The sequence below is a fragment of the Culex pipiens genome, chromosome 2 (assembly GCF_016801865.2).
Source record: "Culex pipiens pallens isolate TS chromosome 2, TS_CPP_V2, whole genome shotgun sequence".
Lineage (NCBI taxonomy): Eukaryota > Metazoa > Arthropoda > Insecta > Diptera > Culicidae > Culex > Culex pipiens.
The window spans coordinates 221,065,992-221,085,812 of NC_068938.1; the positions used below are offsets into that span (position 1 = coordinate 221,065,992).

At 40.2% G+C, this 19,821-nt stretch overlaps 1 protein-coding gene across 11 annotated transcripts in view; it reads left to right on the forward strand.

The window, feature by feature from the left end:
* Positions 1–19,821, forward strand: part of LOC120427875 (teneurin-m) — a 236,291-nt gene that overhangs the window by 166,420 nt on the left and 50,050 nt on the right. The window lies entirely within an intron of this gene.

Below are 19,821 nucleotides of genomic sequence, written 5' to 3' on the forward strand. Positions count from 1 at the left end.
CGTATGATTAAACTCGACTCTGCGTGTACGCAGAGATGCGAGTCGTCTAATGTTTTGACATTTCAGCTGCACTGAAGAAAAAAATCTGTTGGAATCCATCAACTGAACCTTATACTTCGGTTCAATTCGAAAAACAATGGAGCCATTCCACGGTGAAATACTGCTTATTCAGGTCAACCTCAAAGAGCGTCAAACCCAAGAGGTGTGATTTCCTATATCTTCCCAAATGTTCCATACCTCGCCGTCACACTAAATTCCAGCATCCCGTCCCGCAAAGCTTGACGTCGTCGTCGTCGCCGTTGTTGTCATAATATAATTCTTAAGCTTAATGGGACACACATAATGTTAATGGAGGATCGTTAAAGGCTTTTATTTTTGGTGTTGTCTCTGCTGTTTCATCCCGAATAGCGGGAAAAAGGGGGCCACGCGTGACAATGTCACCTTCCCGACTGACGGACTAACTGCGGGCCCATAATCATCATTAGCGCGCGCAAAAATCGCTCGTTGACCATCCCGGACCGGAGGAGAAGGGATGAAACAATAATGGGGGCCCATCGGCCGGAATTTATGACGGTTTTTCGAGCTGGGGCTGAGAGAAATTAAAGACCGAGTCCCCCAATCATACGCTAATTTCGCCATAATTTAGGCTTGTTTTTGTGCTGACGACACAGCGAATGGAGACGCCTCAATTTTGGGTAGGCGCTTTCTTCCCCAATTCTGGGGGGAGTCTGTGCGAAATCGAAAAGCAAACATCAGAGAAGCCAAAACGGCAGTCGATGATAGGAAAAAAGACAATAAAAAGATAAATAACTTCATAATAAATCTCCCAGCGAAAAAAGCATTCCAATGTTGATAGATATTCACATTTTAATGTCTCTTCCTCGAGTAATCATCGTAAACTGAATGGCCTCTGTTGCGCGCTGCTTCTGTCCCCAAATCGTGGTCAGATCGGGAGAAACGAAGACAGGGGGGTCCATCAAATGTGTTTGACTCTGTGCGGTAGGTGCCGGATCAAGGCTAGATACCCTGTCAAGAAACGGTAAAGTACTATAAAACGAAAACTTTTTCGGGGGTCCACCGGGTGAACGTGAGTATAAAAGTGGCGTTTTATGATTATTGTTTCACTTCATTTTCAGTGTGTGTACCTTTCCGGGAAGTTTTGAGGGAGATTTGCCCAGCAAGAAGTCGGGAAGGTGCAGGAGGTTATTATTTTTTGTTGGTTCGACGACCGCTGGAATCGCTGCATTCAACAATTACGGCTGCAGTCAGTCGTGCATAATAATTACCCACAAGTTTGATTGTCGAACTCGTGACGGTTGTTTTTTTGTTCTGGAATTTGTGAGTCACAAACTGAAGGGCGATTAAAACTTTGACGGCAATTTTTATGTAACTTGGTAAACAAAAATAAAAGTTACTGTTCGAAATTAAAGTGACGTTCCACAATTTCGGATTTCGGTTGATTTGTCGTGTTTTAGAACGTTTTTATTGGAGAATAGACGAACAACATGGGCTTTAGTTTTGGAACATTTGATTTTGACCGAATTTGGTTTCATTGATTTTATGTGAGTATTTTCTTCAGTGCATATCAAAATGTCAAAACATTAGACGGCTCGCATCTCATTTACACGCAGAACAGATTTCGCACTAAGAAAGTAATATTTTAAGTTTTATGATTAAATTCAACTCTGCGTATACGCAGAGATGCGAGCCGTCTAATGTTTTGACATTTCAGTAAACACTGAAGAAAAAAAATCTGTTAGAATCAATCATGTGAACCTAACACTTCCGATAGTCCAAAAATTATTGTATTCCAAGAAATGCGCCACTGTTAATTCGGCTTAGAGTATTTTTTGACTCTTTCGATAAATCGATTCTCGACGTCGAATAACCCCGCAAATCCCGTACATTTGTAGCCCCCCCATGAATAACATTCGCCGACCCATAAATCCATCCCACCAAAGCCCCACACCGTGGGTCGAACCGGCGAAGCTCGTTCGCTCTCACACCCCTAAACCCATCATTTGATTGATTATCGAATTACGTGTTTGATTGGCTTAATTCAACAATTGAGCGAAGCAAAGCTCCTTTTTCCTTTTTCTGCATCAGCAGTTAGCGGAGGATTTCGGCTTCGGAAAATAAGAGGAGGAAGTCGAAAAAAAAGGATTCTCTCGAACCCATTTCAATGCACTTTTTTTCGCTTTTTCAGCGCGACCGTTATGGGTTTTTCTTCCCTGCCCTCCGGTACCTTACTTTCCCAAATATTAGAATAAATATCCCTGAGAAGGGAAAGGACGGCGCGGAAAAACCGCTTCCAAAACCCATAAACAAGTTTGAATCGCTCTCTGATGATGAACGCGCGCGGCGCGGCAACGGACCCTTTTCCGTTCCGTTTTCGGTTCGAGCCTTTCATCCCGCAAATATGTGTGTAGACATGTATATAAATTGCCTTTAAGACATTTAAGTCGATCGTGCAACGGGGCTTCGCGCGGGATCCCACCCAACTTGGTCGGTCCTTATTATGGCAGTGTGCCTTCCGGGCGGTTGGGGTGGCAAAAACATAATGCAAAATTCGTGTAAGGATTATTATTTATAGCTACTCACTCTAAGCCCACCAGAATGTGTGTGTTGTCTCCTGTTTTGGTGAGTTTGGAGAAAGAAAAAAGTTCCAACCGGCCTAAACATACAACGCCGACGGAACAAGGATGGCTCATACATTTCTAATGCGTTTTCCGGTCCAAATCGATCAGGGTTCGGTTCTGTGCAATCTAGTTTCTAGTTCTTATCGCAACAAAGGGGCCTGCAGGACAGGTTTTTTTTTCTGCGCTCAACCTTCTGTGAATGGCATCCCCTTTCTACGTTGCACAAAAAAGATGATATATTTTCCTAAGCCCCTTCTTTCTTCGGCCTTTTTGAAGCAAGTAGGGGGAGCCACATTGACTTATTTGTATCTTTATACTTGCTCGATACAATGCACAGCACTTCGTCCGTTGACTTGCCTCGAGAAAACCAAGGGGAATGAAATGGAACCAGTCTACCAGCGAATCTTTATTTGACAATTCAATTAATGCTGACTGCCTGAAGCTTCGCAGCCCGAAAAAAGAAGAAGAAGCAATATTATTATTCGTACCCGCGACATGCATAAAGTGGAAATACGCAGAACGCCCCCAGAAAGTGCTGAGCCGGGCGACTTTTCCCTAAAAATAACCAAGCCGACGACCAGAAAGAGCGCTCTGGGAGGAACGCAAAATTATGCAGAAATATTTGTCAGGATTAAAAAATAATATTTAATCCCATTTCTGGGGATGGCTCGAAGGAGGAGGAGCAGCAGTCGAAGCCTTCGACTCCCCAACGAGAAAAAGCAGCGATGTGGCATTTTCTGCCAAAGCAGCAAGTCATAAAATCGTGGTATTACTAAGATAACGGCTAAGTAACTTAGTTCCGTTGAAGTTTGTTTTTTTTTTCGGGACTCCCCATTCGTGCTCACTCATTTCTTTCAAGGGATGAGGGGAAAACGTATTGGCGGATGCTTCCCAGCCCCGGATTAATGTCAAACCGTCACCTGGCTCGATGCCAGCTCCCAGCTGATAGCGTTTAATTTCCTTCGCAGGCTCGTAAATTATTTCCCAAAAAAAATTTGCCTTATCATTTATTTTAATTTTGAGAAATAATTATGGAAATACGAAAATGTGCAACTCGCCGAAAAAATTTCAATAAGCCGATGGCGAGATTAAAAAGTCGCGCCAAAGCTGAGCCTCTCCCCATCGGAGCTCGTTTATCTCCGTTTAGCAAGTTGGTCTTAATCACCTTTGCTGATGACCTCTTCCCGTGGACCCCCGAACCGAAAATCGTGTCCATCGGCTCAAAACCGTTGACACGACGACGACGCAGTCGTTCTAGGAGGCGGACATCACTAATGAGAGTCCGTCTGGAGAACCTCCGGAATCACCATATGGACCGATTGTAATTTGGGGCTTCATTAATCTTGCGGACTTAGCGCGCCTCCTCCTCGCTTCGTCTACCTTCAAAGTAGCGCGAGAGAGATTCTTCAATATTTGGAAGCGGTTTGACCGGCTCGGGATGGCCAACTCCGGCCGGAGGAGATTTGACCGCGGTGATTAAATGCTAAATAGCGTGGGGGTTTTGGTGAAGTGTTCCTTGTTGTTGTTTGTTACCGGGGATGAGTGGATGTCACTGCTGCTGTCAAAAAAATTAAGCTTGAAATGTTTGTCCGAGCTTAATCCGGTTAGGAGCGCGCGCGATGGCGCATCGAAATTGTCAAGCCGGTGAGTCAGGCATTCCAAATGAATTATTTGGTGAGATTTGATCTCTTTTGAGTAAATAATTTTACCGTTTTTGTTTTGAATTGAAAATCTGCATTAAAAGACACTTGAGATTTTTTTGAGTGTAGAAAATGTCAAATCGCGTTAGAGATGCTAGACGATATTTTAGAACACTGAGAAAAATAGTTATTTTGATTTTACACAAATAATTAACAAATTCATCAAACAATGTTTTGAGTGTACTTGTCATCTCATTTTCTTAGAGATGTAAGACGACATGTTTTACACTGAGAAAATTGTATGCTTTAAAAACTTCAAGTTGCGGCATGATTCAACTCTGGCCACAGGTGCAAAATTTCAACACTTTCCCCGAAGACGCCCTCACAGCCCATTAGTTTGTTACAACAGGAAACCCTTATTTTCCCCATGCAAGAATTTCCAAATAGAAAATCCATTAGCAACACACCTCACCATAGTTGGTGTGGCATCTTCTTCGCTCATTCTTTTCCCCCTCCTTAAGCAGACCCGATTAAAGTCGTTTTCCACAGAATTAATTATGTCTTTTTTGCTAGCAGCAACAGCCAGAAGAAATGACAACAAGGAAAATTCCTAGCATTTCCATGCGACACCTTATGTTAACAATCTTAAAAATTTTCGCTCCTTTTTCGTCGTTGCTGCTCGTGCCAACGACGAAAGGACATCGTGCGATGATGACAGTGACCTAGTTTCCATGGGGAAAATGGCGCACATGTGGCCCAATTCCCCTGGTTACCCGGAATACGTATTACTGGGTAAGGATAAAGGAGAAGCAAAAAAATAAGGGGAGGAATGCATTATTTAATACCCCACTTCTCCTCTACTGCTTGCTTTACATTCCGACCAAAGTTTGGGGGTGGGTTCAATTAGTCCGAAGAAAAACGGAAGGTATCCAAATTTTCCAGAACAAATGATGATGACGGTTCCGGGGCGGACCGAGAGTCCCCGAAGGACTAGGTCACCCCGGTAATAGGTTTCTTTTGTTTACTTTGGGGTTTTTAAAGGTTCGAACGGGGCCCGGTTGTTGTTTGATTGAAGGTGGTGTGTTCCTGCGGGGGTTCAGGAAGTGTCCTTTAAGTGATTTCTTAAGGCAGGCAAACATAGTTTGAAAGGTCGAGGTGGGGGGAACCCCGTACGTTATCGTTCCCAATTTTGCTCCAGGGGAAAGAAATCAACCCCAAGGGGAGACAATTTCGACGTTGATGATGATTGCTGCGAGAAGTTATGGAACGGCGTCCTGTGATGAGATTCTTTTCGCCAAAACAACCCTTAACGTTCTGCAAATATTCCCCAGATATCTTCATCGGGAAGCGCCGAGAGCGGGAAAAAACGACACCACCGGGAGTGAAACACAGTTATCATAAAACAAATATTAAACATAATTTCTTGCAATACTGGAAACGCTTTGAAGCGGTTGTGGCTTCGTCCCAGGATGAAGTCGTGCCAGGAGGGTGAGAATTGATGACTTTTCACCGTCCTCTTTTTCCTCGCCGTCGTCTCGACAATTTTCCTCTTCCTCAGGAGTGTCTCATTGAAGCGCGCGCGCTCGTCGCGATATCATCACCCTCCTCCGACTTTTGCCTTTTATTTAGCTTTGGATCCAGGAAGAAATTAAAACATAACCCTTTTGGGTGAGTTTTTTGTAACTTCTTCAACCCAACCCACCTCAAACTTTTGCGCAAAGCGCAACACTTTGCCACAGGAGGTTGGAGGTAATCGTCTTTTATGATGAACTTTCTCCCCCTTTCTAGGTAGAGAGAGCTGCATTCTGTTACATTGTTTCAACCCCCGGCAGGGGGTTGATATCATCTATCATCAGCGCGGGGTTTGGCGGCAAACAAAAGCCACGAGACGCTCTCCCCTATATGCCAACAGTTGTTTCAACAGCGTGAAAAACGTTGTTTTTTAGTCGAGACTCACAAAAAGGTGAGGAAGAGGAAAAGTAAAAGTGAAATTCAAGTTTTCCACCCCTTAATTCTGGATGCTACTTTTTTCCTTACCTATTATGATGTTTGGTGCTATTGTTGGCAGGGGATCATCGCTGATAGGGGAAGAATGTCTTAACACTCTGTAATTGGGGGTTTCGAAGGATGGTGTATTTTTTTCGGAAGGGTTGAGTTGTTGTTTTTATTACGTGCCGAGAAGGGATGACGATTGTGTTAGTTCTTTATTGTTAATAAAATGTTTGGGATGCGTATACGGATCGGGACGATACAGTTCAATGAATATGATCAAAAGGTTTGGCAGGCTTTATCGCAGAGGGGTGTCTTATAGGATTAGAGAAAGTCTTTATGGAAGAGAGGTCATTGTAACGATTCCCTTGTGAATATTTCTTAATCTCATAATAAAATACCAGCAGGGAAGTCTGTCAAAAAATCAATTTGAAATTGCGTCAGTTTCTTTTAGTTTGTTTTGTAACACAAATATTTGCAATTCAAACGAGATCGAAGTTAAATTCAACACAATAATTTCTTTCAGTGTTTCCTGAAATGTCAACAACACCTAGCATCTCTATCACAAATCAAAGTGTCAAAATTATGAAACGGCTCGCATCTCTTTTGAAACGGCTCGCATCTCTTTTGAAATATGCAAAATACGTTGAAATAACGTAAATGAGCAGTTCTCTCAGATTTCGGCCATTCGATTTTTTTTTGTATATTTTAATCCGACTGAAATTTTCCATACAAATTTGACAGCTGCCCATACAAAAATGATGTATGAAAATTCAAAAATCTGTATCTTTTGAAGGAATTATTTGATCGATTTGGTGTCTTCTGCAAAGTTGTAGGTATGGGTACGGACTACACTGGAAAAAAAATGATACACGGTAAAAAAAATTTGGTGATTTTTTATTTAACTTTTTGTCACTAAAATTTGATTTGCAAAAAACACTACTTTTTTATATATGTTTTAGAGGACATCAAATGCCAACTTTTCAGAAATTTCCAGGTTGTGCAAAAAATCTTTGACGGAGTTATGATTTTTTGAGTCAATACTGATTTTTTCAAAAAATCGAAATGTTCATCGCAAAAAATTTTCAACTTCATTTTTTGATGTTAAATTAAATTTGCAATCAAAAAGTACTTTAGTGAAATTTTGATAAAGTGCACCGTTTTCAAGTAATAGCCATTTTTAGGTTACTTTTTTGAAAATAGTCGCAGTTTTTCATTTTTTAAATTAGTGCACATGTTTGTCCACTTTTGAAAAAAATATTTTTGAAAAGCTGAGAAAAATCTATATTTTGCTTTTTAAACTTTGTTGATACGACCCTTAGTTGCTGAGATATTGACATGCAAAGGTTTAAAAACAGGAAAATTAATGTTTTCTAAGTCTCACCCAAACAACCCACAATTTTTTAATGTCGATATCTCAGCAACAAATGGTCCGATTTTCAATGTTAAAATATGAAATATTTGTGAAATTTTCCAATCTTTTCGAAAAAAATATTTTCAAAATTTTTAAACCATGACTAACATTTCAAAAGGGCCAAACATTCAATATTACGCCCTTTTGAAATGTTAGTCTTGGTTTAAATATTTAGAAAAAAAAAATTTTCGATAAAATCGGAAAATTTCACTAATTTTTCATATTTTCACATTGAAAATCAGACCATTTGTTGCTAAGATATCGACATTAAAAAATAGTGGGTTATTTGGGTGAGACTTAGAAAACATAAATTTTCCTGTTTTTAAACATTTGCATGGCAATATCTCAGCAACTAAGGGTCTTGTCAACAAAGTTCAAAGAAGCAAAATATAATGAATTTTCTCAGCTTTTCAAAACTATTTTTTTCAAAAGTGGGCAAACATGTGCACTTATTTAAAAAAAATGAAAAACTGCGACTATTTTCAAAAAAGTTACCTAAAAATGGCTCTAACTTGAAAACGGCGCACTTTATCAAAATTTCGCTACAGTTCTTTTTGATTGCAAATTTGATTTTACATCGAAAAATGAAGTTGAAAAAAGTTTGCGATCCATATTTCGATTTTTTGAATAAATCAGTATTGATTCAAAAATTCATAACTCGGTCAAAGATTTTTGGCACAACCTGGAAATTTCTGAAAAGTTGGCATTTAATGCCCTCTAAAACATATCAAAAAAATAAAAAAAAATTAAAATAGTGTTTTTTTGCAAAGCAAGTTTTAGTGACAAAAAGTTAAATAAAAAATCACCAAAAAAAAATTTACCGTGTATCATTTTTTCCAGTGTAGTCCGTATCCATACCTACAACTTTGCAGAAGACACCAAATCGATATAAAAAAATCCTTCAAAAGATACAGATTTTTGAAAAGCTGCCAAATTTGTATGGAAAATTATTATGGCTTCTTTGGGCATACCGAAGACACCAAAAAAGTTTCAACCGGATTAAAAAATACTAAAAAAATCGAATGACCGAAATCTGAGAGAACTGCTCATGTGTCAAAATTATAAAACGGCTCGCATCTCCATTGAAATTACTAGAAATACACGTTGCTTTTGAAATATGCAAAATACGTTAAAATTACGTAAATGCATTCACCAGCTAAACTTCTGGATGATCTGACAAGCTCGCGTAGCACAAACTAAAGTTGTTCAAACAACAAACGTACTAAAATCTAACAACTAATCAACTACACCAGCCTGCTTAGAGGCTAACAACCGTGAAACAACCCACAACTCAACCGACCATCCAAGCATGCTACGCCGCCTTACTTTGTTATCCACCTGCTGCGATCGCTCCAAGGCCAACTGCAATTCCAGTGAACTACACTACCATCATGATGTTTCGCGTTCCGTTTTCCACAGAAGTTGAGGAAAAGTCGGGAAAACTTGCGATTTTTTTTTTAAAATAATTTCCCTCTTGTAGTCGTGCGCTTTTATCTTATTTTGCCAACAGCTAATAGTGGCGGGAATCTAGCACAAGAAGTCTCTTTCTCTGGTTGCATAATATGGTTTATTAAGGAATTAACAGCTACATAAATGGGAGGTATTTAGCTGCGCTGTCAAGGCTGGAGGGAAGGGGACACCGTGCGGTTGAAAACACATCGATACATGAGCTTAATTTTGCCGCTCTTTCGCCATTTTCGTTCGTTTATCGTGGTGCTTTGACAGAAGGAGGAAGGTTTTCGAGGGGGCGAACGGGGGTTAGTTTTGCATATGCTCAACTGCACACGACTTCATCCATGCATGCTTGCATGCATGAAAGTTCCAAAGTGTGTGCTGCACTTTCTCCACCGATTGCATACATGCAGGCGCTGCTGCCGGCGGGGTTGCTTCCAGCTTGAGCTTCCTTCCTTCCTCCTTCTTTGCGAGCAAAAGTGTGAAGAGCGAACTGTAGCAGTTCGGTTCGGTATTATGGGAAGCATGCACGGAACAAATCGCATAAACTCCCCACGGTTCCTGCAGCTGTGTGTTACCCCAGCTGCTGGTGATTTTGAGGGAAAGTGACCTAATCCACCTATTGTGTGTGAATCTTTTGTTTATTTATTTTTAGGTAAAGCCACCTCAATATTCAACAGTTTCAGTTTGACGTGTATTGAAAACGTAATGTCGGCTCACATCTCGAGATGTTTACACTTTTTGACAGCCTGGAAATTTTATTAATATTTGTGGTTTTCACGAGATGTCAGACGACATTTACGCTGACGTTGACGTTTCGGCTGATAAATCATCTTCATTAGGGTCTTTTATTTCAATTGCTATTTTAATAGATTTTTTTAACAAAAAAAATATTTCGAAGCAATTTCAACCCCTTTCCCTTCCAAGAAAAGCGCCCAAAGGAGGTTAGACAGCTTAGCAGGGCAAAAAATAGTTGGGAAAATTTCGTTACACAAGGCTAAAGGTTCCGGCTAAGGAGTGTTGATCATGTGTGTGTCGTTCGTACGTCCGTGTGTGACGATGGATGGAAAATGGCATGAAAATATTGACGCGCGTGGGACGAAACCAAGCCAACCTAACCTAAAAGGCAAAGTGGTTCGGTGTGTGTGTTTGTATGGGTAAAAGTGGGTAGTTTGGATAGTTTAAAGAGTAGTATCACCTTCGGGGGCCTTGAGCGGCGTTCCCCTCACAAGAGTACCCCTTCTCAATGACACGGACACGAGGCTGCGCTATTGTGCCTGGAACAAGAAGCAATAGCTGAGCTAGCTGCTGACCGACCAAGAGGAAGGAGGATTGTTGGGCCAGGCTTCCTCGCACAACCTCCTCCCGGGTTTCGCCACATTAGCTTATGGGGCACTCTTGGCAAAATCTCCATTATGGAAAATGCTCGCTTGACATGTACTTTCACGAGCACACACACACATTGTGTTAGCTGTATAAATAAATTAAATTAATTATATTTCCTTGTGTGTACAAGCCGAAAGCAACACACAGAGCACCAACCGGCCCCAACTAACTTCTTCCAGCAACCAGCAAATGGGAAGGAATGTTGAGGCTTGGAGCCCGCGCCAAATTCATGTGTTCGAGAACGAGCTCCATAATAAGTCGCATTTATTCCGGGGGCCTGGCCTTTGCGAGTTCCCGCTACTACTACCAAGGGGGAGTTTGAATCCGAGGACCTTATTGGCCCCAAGAACTGCTGCGACGACGACGACGACCAAGGTGCAAAGAACAATGGTACTCGCCCGCAAATTTATAGGTTTGTGTGAACTCTTGCAAAACGACGACGACGTTGGGGAAAACCACCAGTCGTGAAAATAAACGTCAAATGTTATAAATCTATTAGCATTAAAAGCGTCGTGTGAGTTCTGCTCGAGGAAAGCTTCTTCTAACGAGGACACGCAGACTAATTCCGTGCCGTGCCTTCTTCTTCTTTCACGTTAGCACTAACACAGCACTAATACACCACGTGTGTGCGACTACCAGAAGTATGCAAACTCAAACCTTGGCGAGAGCAAGCAAGCAAGCAGCAAGAGTCGAAAGCCAAACCAAACTAAAATTATATTAATTTTTGATAAATTACATTAGCGGTGACAGCCGAGCAGCTTTCTTCCATCTCGAATTGGTCCACCGGGCTGGAAGTTGGGGTGGAGAGAATAAATCAAGCTCGGAAACAGGCCCTCTCACAGTGACGCCAGGATAGTGTCGTGAAAGCTCACACATATTCACTGCGGATGCTGATGTTTTTGGATGGTGGTTTTGCAAAATTTGCGGCTTTTGGTTGTCATTTTGAACTGATGGTCTTTCGGTGTTTTCGTTGAGAGGAAACAGTTTAAAAATTCCTTCTTTTTTCATTGCTTCATATTTTTGTCTTATTTTTTGTCTTAAATTATTTTTTACTAATTCATTAATCCTTATACCTCATTCCTTATTCCTTATTCCTTATTCCTTATTCCTTATTCCTCATTCCTTATTCCTCATTCCTTATTCCTCATTCCTTATTCCTTATTCCTTATTCCTTATTCCTTATTCCTTATTCCTTATTCCTTATTCCTTATTCCTTATTCCTTATTCCTTATTCCTTATTCCTTATTCCTTATTCCTTATTCCTTATTCCTTATTCCTTATTCCTTATTCCTTATTCCTTATTCCTTATTCCTTATTCCTTATTCCTTATTCCTTATTCCTTATTCCTTATTCCTTATTCCTTATTCCTTATTCCTTATTCCTTATTCCTTATTCCTTATTCCTTATTCCTTATTCCTTATTCCTTATTCCTTATTCCTTATTCCTTATTCCTTATTCCTTATTCCTTATTCCTTATTCCTTATTCCTTATTCTATATTCCTTATTCTTTATTCCTTATTCCTTATTCCTTATTCCTTATTCCTTATTCCTTATTCCTTATTCCTTATTCCTTATTCCTTATTCCTTATTCCTTATTCCTTATTCCTTATTCCTTATTCCTTATTCCTTATTTCTTATTCCTTATTCCTTATTCCTTATTCCTTATTCCTTATTCCTTATTCCTTATTCCTTATTCCTTATTCCTTATTCCTTATTCCTTATTCCTTATTCCTTATTCCTTATTCCTTATTCCTTATTCCTTATTCCTTATTCCTTATTCCTTATTCCTTATTCCTTATTCCTTATTCCTTATTCCTTATTCCTTATTCCTTATTCCTTATTCCTTATTCCTTATTCCTTATTCCTTATTCCTTATTCCTTATTCCTTATTCCTTATTCCTTATTCCTTATTCCTTATTCCTTATTCCTTATTCCTTATTCCTTATTCCTTATTCCTTATTCCTTATTCCTTATTCCTTATTCCTTATTCCATTCTCCCTTGTTGTAAATTCGATTGTGAAACATTTTAAAATTGTTTGTTGTTGATTATGTTAAAAGTTACCACGGCATTTTTCTCAGTGATTCAGAGATGTGAGACGATATCAAAAGCACCCTTATTTCAAATCAATCAGTTTTTGTCATGAGTAAATGGGGCAATTTTCAGACTTGAGTTTTTTCAACTCAAATCAGAGTGAGTTTTCCTCAGTTTTCGTAGAATTTTGAGTGAAAGTCACTCGGATCTGACAGTAAAAATATACCACGTCTTACTTAACCCTTTCAGGCCTGATGGGTCATATATGACCCAAAAATCAAAATTTTCTGATGTAGCCTATAATTTTCGTATGGTCCTCAGGATCATTTTCCCATCATTACCTAAAAAAATATTTTTTTGAAAATTCAGGCTTAAAAGGGTTAAAAAAAAAATCTTTGTTGCTCATTCGATTTAATGTTAAAAATTAAATTTTTCTCAGTTATTCAGAGATGTGAGACGATATCAAAAGTACTCTCATTTCAAATCACGAAGTTTTCATCAAAGACAAACCTACTCAGAAATGAGTAAAATTGACAACTATTGGATCTGCGTGAATTTCACTAAAATCTGATTGAAATTTACTCAGTTTTCGTTGAATTTGGTGTGGGAGTCACTCAAATCTGTCAGTTAAAAATTATCACGATCATTTATTTTATTTTTCTTTGTTGTTTATTCGATTGTGATTAAACTTACCACGGCATTTTTCTCAGTTTTTTTTAGAGATGTTAATCGATAATAAAAGCACCCTCATTTTAAACCTCTCAAATTTCGTCAAAGCCAAACCTACTCAGATCTGAGTCAATGAGGCATCTGTCAGATTTGGGTAAATTTTACTCAAATCTTAGTGAGTTTCACTCAGTTTTCGTTGAATTTTGAATAAAATTCTCTCAAATATGATATTTTACCCGTTTATTCATTTCTAGGTAGGTTCGGTTCTGACCATTTTTTATAATTTTGAATATACGTGACATAATAAAATTGAAAACATTTTTAATGAGTTTCGCTATAAGTTGAGTGAGTAATGTGAAGGAATATCCGAGATTTTAATCAAAGTAGCCTTTGCTGTCTTTACTTCAGTTTTCTGACAAGTGTCAAAACCAAAATCGGGTGGATACTTGATTAGTGTAGATTTATGAGTTATTCAAAGAGTAGCACCTACACATAAAGTGAGTGAACCAAGTTCAGCGTGCAAGCGGAGAGATCTGTCAGACGAAGGAATGCTCAGGAGCGAGATAGTAAATGTCAAACGGCAGTTGAGATTCGATTCCAGCATGTAGCGGATGTGTTGAACGGAGTGAAGCAAGGCTGTATATCATAGGTACTCGCGATCTTGCTTTGCATTAGTGTGAGTGCATGGCTCCGTGCCACTAAAACCAAAACAATAACAAACGAACAATGGACCGTGCCAGGAAAACCAAAACATAAACAATGTCAGTGTCAGTGGAGTGAGAGAGTCAGAGATAACGATTTTGACAACCGCACTACTACACACTCAATTGCGAGTACCTTAGGTAGAAAGCCATGGGAGTGAAGATTCTACAACTAATTTTGAATGTATATTCTTCAATTGAAAGACAATTTCAAGCTAAATAACATGAAATCCCTTCAAATTTCGCAAGATAACAGTTTGACAAGTCCCATAAACTTGCGTAAATTGATACGTCCTTGGAGAGATCAACCATCGCGCAACCCTTTCTCGAAAGTTCCGTTCTTTGCAAGGGAGAATCCAATCGCTGGCTCGCTCTTCCATCGTAATTAGTCTGCATAATTAAGTTTGCAAACTTTCCGAAACGCCATAACATTCCATCAGCGCGAGAGCGAGAGCATTTAAGAACAATAACCAACCCCCTTCGCCAAGCTTTTTATCCCCGTTTACGGGGGGTATTTCCATAGCAGGGGGAAACGCATAATCTAATAAACCTCTGGTCGTCGCCGCACACAGAGTCTCGTCCCTTTTTCGACTTTGGCCAACAACAATAATAAACCGACCAATTTAAATGTTCGCCCCCTTCGAAGTCAGAGAGGATGCGTTGATGAGCATCACACCCCTCTGCACTCGAATGAACCACATGAAGGAACCCTCCCCTGGGGAATTTCGGGAAACGGACAGAGCTCAGTCAATCTGTGCCCCATCAGTGCACAAGAATCCTCTCAAGAGTGGACCGAAGAGGACGGCACCCAAATTGGATTGCTGCATCTGGTCGGTCGTCCTGTAACAAAAACAGTTTGTTCTGACGTAAGGAGCCCTCGATCGCAGAAGGCGGCGAGGGCAATTTATCGTTTCGGCAGACACGAATTGAGATAAATTAAATATTTCAAGTGAAGAAAATCCGCTTTCGAGCAGGAGGACGAAGGACTTTTTCCCCGAGTAGTGGCTCCTCTCGAGTGGATACAATGTTAATATAGAAAGTAAACAGAGGGTGGGACACCCCCCGGTAACCAACAATATCCTGACGGCCAAACAAGCGGGCAGCCTGCTGCGCGACCGGGCTCCTCTCAGCCGTCAAACGGTGTGTAAATGAAGGAAAATTTATTAATTTCCTGGTCCTGGTATGGTCCGGGCGTGTCCACCCAACCAACGTCTGGACGACCGAGGGGCTGGACACTCTGGACGCGCAATTGTTATGCTTGGGCCCATAAATTGCATACGCTCGATGCGTTCTACCTTCTCTGTGTGGAAAACCCCCTTGAACGGTCATAAAAGCGAAAATCAACGCCTACTTGGGTGGGGAGTCTCAAGGATGGCAGAAAATTTCGCCCTTTTTCGTCCACTCAAGTGGTCGTCCGGAGTCGATCCCGGAAGATGGCTGTGAAAATCTCTTTCATGTTTGTCGTGTGGCGTGAGGCAAACCGATGGTCCCTCTTTGAAAGGGATGTGTCCAACGTATGCAAAAAAGCGAAATTTCTCTATCGGAGAAACCCCGCAACGTCGTCGTGGTACTCCGGAGGAATGTGGTGTGGTTTAACTGCGGGAGGGGCAAAAAACGGTCCGGAACCAAACGACCACTGGGCAATCTTTGGTTTTCCAGGAAGAGTTTTTTTTTTCATTACAGTTGAACGCAAATTTTCAAGTGGTTTAAACCGTTACAAAGAAGGCTCCCAGGATGAGTCGCCTAAGCCATTAGACAACTCATAAAAATGAGCACCTTATCATCTCGACGACCACAACATTGGATCCCTCGAGGGGCCAAAGAAGACGTCATTGGAGAGTGTGCGTAACGACGGCAACGACGACGACGGGAAGCAAAGGTCAACTGCTGTGCGGATCTGAAACACAAGGACCCGTGTCCGGAAGTCTTGGGTGGGGACACGGAGGGGGACGTAAAAGAAAATCTACCACCGAAAATGACGCAATTCGAAACCTTGTCCTTTTAGGTTATGTTTATATGAAAGAGTGGAGTGCGTGGACATAAAACCCGGCACACACATCCGATTGCCTTTTATCTTGGCCTGGACCTCCTACCGGGCGAGCGCCCGTTTCGGTTCTTTATCTCAGGTCAAGAGAGTTGTCGTCGTCCGGAACAATGTTAGTTCATTAGAAGCTTAGGCGAACCGCTCTTTTTCGGGTGGGGAAACCAACCGATCCGGAAGCTTTCAACGATTTCAACTTGTCGGCAGTAGTCGGAGACTAAACACATTATATCGACGAAAATGACGATCATTTAGAGCCGGTTCCACCTCAAATTGGTTCCTTGAATCGAGCGAGAGTTCAGTGAGGTTTGTGGCAATAAATAGCACACACCAGCAAGGAGAAAGGACCAAGGCTTCCCGGTACGTTTCGTTGCTCATCCATAAATGCCATTACCATTTGCCACAAAATGTGAATACCACAGAACCGCTGCTGCTTCGTCTTCTTCTCGACCGGATCCTGATGGCATCATCATCATCCGGGGGGTGAAAGTCATCAGTAAGCCGAAGCCTAGAGAAAGCATATAATAAACCAAAAATTGATTTCTGCTCGGGAAAACGCCCACACAAGCTATCCGTCTGAGCTAGCAGAGAGGTTCTCTCCATTAAGACTTCTCATACATTATTCATTAATCGCATTCGCAGACATTAACGGTTGCGGCTCCGACTCATCGTCGCTGGTTAGTGCCGTTCGTCAGCGCGCTCACAAAAAGGGGTTCACGTCGGATTCAATTTCCATTCGACTTTGTCACAGCTCGCGCAGTCGTTTGTTTTAGCGCGAAAGGAAAATTAATACTGATGTGTGAAAAGGAAAAAGTATAATTTAGAGTGGGACTCGCCTCCTGGGAACGGATTTAGTTGGCACTGACAATGTATGCGCCAAGTTAGCCCTTTCATCTAGCAGCTGAGTTGAGTTGAGTTGAGTTGAGTTGAGTTGAGTTGAGTTGAGTTGAGTTGAGTTGAGTTGAGTTGAATTGAGTTGAGTTGAGTTGAGTTGAGTTGAGTTGAGTTGAGTTGAGTTGAGTTGAGTTGAGTTGAGTTGAGTTGAGTTGAGTTGAGTTGAGTTGAGTTGAGTTGAGTTGAGTTGAGTTGAGTTGAGTTGAGTTGAGTTGAGTTGAGTTGAGTTGAGTTGAGTTGAATTGTTTTAAGTCTCTTCAAGTCTCTGCAAACGTCGAGTCATTCCCAAATGACAAATGCTCACCTAAACCTCCGGAATTAACCCCCATTTCCACGCGACAAATCCCCAAATCAAACCCCCTTCGGGGGCTAACCCCACCCACCGATAGACTCGCACTAATCGCCACCGCGTTGACCAAATCTCTGTGGCGGCCACACTCGCTTCGCTCCGTTCCAACCCGGACTTATCACTTACTGTCGCCCATCCGCTTATTCAATAAACAAGGCACCTTTGCGGGCGGCCGGCCAAGCCCCGGAGTCCCGAGAGGTGTCCCGACCAATAATTCCGCCCGTCAGTCCGCCGACCCGGGATCAACGCTAACCGGCTTCATCCGAGCAGGGGGTCGGTCGTCTGACCATTCTGACGATGTTTCTGACTAACGAAAGGAGACAAAGAGCAGCAGCAGCCGGAAAATCCCGGAATATGTGCGGGTTTTCCCCCGACGACGACGACGACGACGGTCTCTTACAGTTTTCCACACCACTAACGAGAGGGCGCGCGCGTGAGGGTTAAATCAGCAGCAGTACCAGTAGAAGCGCATCAGCATCCGTCCAGGGAGATAAGCAACGCATTCATGGTGAAGGATCACACCGTTGCAACTCGCGGGGAACCTGTGTGGAGAAGGAAGCGAAGTTTGAATCCTGAGATTGAAGTTTTGACGGATTTTTCACGTGCTTAAATTTGACAGTTGGCAAATCCAAGTTGGCGTTACCTTGATGTTGACCTTAAGTGGACCTTGAAACAAGCAAGTTCAATGTCAATAAACTTTGAAGTAACGAAATTTCGTATGACCTAACTAGCAAGTGAAACACACCGTTGGTGCAATCGAGCCGTCAAAAGTGTCAAAAACATTGTGTTCAATGAGATTTGAGTAGGCCGGCTATGAAGTTAGCAGGGTGACCACTCAAATCCCATTTCGAAATTCCCGACTTTTTCCAGACTTTTCCAGAATCTCAAATAATAGGCATTTCTTACACAGCAAAAAAATCGATGGTAAAATCGCATGCAAAAGCATGCACATCACCTTCGTCAAAAAAGACACTTAATATTACACACTGCATGTACAATTTTTGCAAACACAAAAAAAAGTTGCAACCGACGGGATTCAAACCCAGCACCAACAGTAAGGACTGGCGCCTTAGCCCGCTCGGCCATCAGACCGATGAAAAATGGAAAGGATAAACGCATATATCAGATTGACATTTCGGTCAAGTAGATTTCCCATACTGATGGGCTACATATTGCACGGTGTAATATTACATAGAATTTCATAAAATAATGCAAATATTTTTTTACACCCAGGCCTTTTACACGCAGCTCGATTACTACTTTCTTTGCTGTGTATCTAAAGAATGTTTTCAAACAAAAAACTCTTTATAAAAAGTCAATATAAACCATAAAAAAACCTAAACGAATTAAAAGAAAATAAAACTATTGACAACTTTCGAAAAACAGAAATTTAACAACAAATTCCTAAAAAAATCTTTAAAAATTGAAGCACTCATTATTTTGATTCCGATTAGAAACATAAACAATTAGTCTTTGAAAAATAAAAGTATAGTTTTTGATACTTCGTTTCAACTGGAAATGACAAAAAGTTAAAGATAACTAAATTTAAAATATTATTTATTTAAAATATGACTGCTGTTAATATTCTTTAAAATAATTTTGAAAATATCGAGGAATTCGTAAAAAAAATGTTTTTACAAAGTTTCTTTTGAATTTTGTAAATTTTGTTATTGATTTTTTGAATTTATATTGATTTATCTAGTTGTCAGTATATAACTGCTTTAATTTTTTTCAATGAAAAAAAAAAAAAACAGTTTGATAGGATTTTATGTTTTACCACTTATTTGATGTGAAATGTTTGAAAGAAAAAAATCTTTTAACATATTTGCAATAACTTAAACCAAAATTTGTTGGATTTATTTTTTAACAAATTCAATATAGGGGAAAGTGGGGCAAGTGTAACAAGCTAAGGAAATGCTCGTTATAACCCATCAAAAACGTTAAAAATCTGTCGGATTTTTTTATAATCATCTTATTCCAGGTCTTGACTAAGACTTTGATAGAAGAAGTTTTTAAAAAATCCTGTTTTTTAATGTAAAAAAATGATTTTAAAAAAATTGATTTTCCGTACGTTCTTCTCAACTAGTGGGGCAAGACGAACAACCCGTTGGGGCAAGAGGAACAATGCATGAAATAACATGTTAATTTGCTAACAATTGAACTGTTATCACTTAGGTACATCAGATTAGAATGTATTTGAAACGTTTCTTTAATTTTTAGATTAATTAATAATATTTTACTAAAAAATTGATCGTTTATACAAAAACAAATTATTACTTAGATGAAAAAAAGGAAATTTTCATAATATCACTATATTTTGCACGGATTTTTTTTTTATCAATTGTTTATCAGTTTTTAAGTACTTTTATGTATTTATTTCCCAATAAAATATGATGTTGCAGCAATTCGTATTTTTTCCATAATAAAAATCCATATGGTACACTTGCCCCACCTGGACAAGGTTTTTTAAAAGCTCTCAACAAAAAAAGCCAAAAGTTAAATCATACTTTATAATAGGTGCAAGTCATTGGTAGGGACACTACTGATCTAGGAAAAATAGCATTTTGATAAAATGAGCCTTAAATCGAACCCTAAGCCTTATTTTGTACTTTCCA